The following is a 403-nucleotide window of genomic DNA, read 5'->3' as shown; positions in this document are numbered from 1 at the left end:
ACCCCCACCCTTTGGGGACGCGTGCCTATAGAAAAGTCTTGGAAAGTCGGGGGAAGCTTTGATTCAAAGGATCAGATGTAGAAACCCTCCCCACCACTGGAAAGTCTTTCAGCTTACAGGGATAATTAAAGCCCACAGCAAGACCACACTGTTGTCTTCAAAGTCCTCAAAGTTGTTGTCCTCCCGGGTCAAAAAGGGACAAAAAAATTGACATTTTCTGTCCCTTTTTCAGACTTTTTTTTCAGTTTTCACGAACACCACCCTAGTTTTACTCTACTTTTTGGAATTCATGGTCAATAACCCTCATTCATATAGAATTATACCTAACATCTGAGTTAAAAAATCAGAAATGATGAATTGTTTTGACTAATAGTTAAGATCAGAGGAATGAAAGTGATCAATT

This window comes from Etheostoma spectabile, chromosome 16 (genome assembly GCF_008692095.1).
Source record: "Etheostoma spectabile isolate EspeVRDwgs_2016 chromosome 16, UIUC_Espe_1.0, whole genome shotgun sequence".
Taxonomy (NCBI): domain Eukaryota; kingdom Metazoa; phylum Chordata; class Actinopteri; order Perciformes; family Percidae; genus Etheostoma; species Etheostoma spectabile.
Note: the sequence above shows the minus strand (reverse complement) of the source record.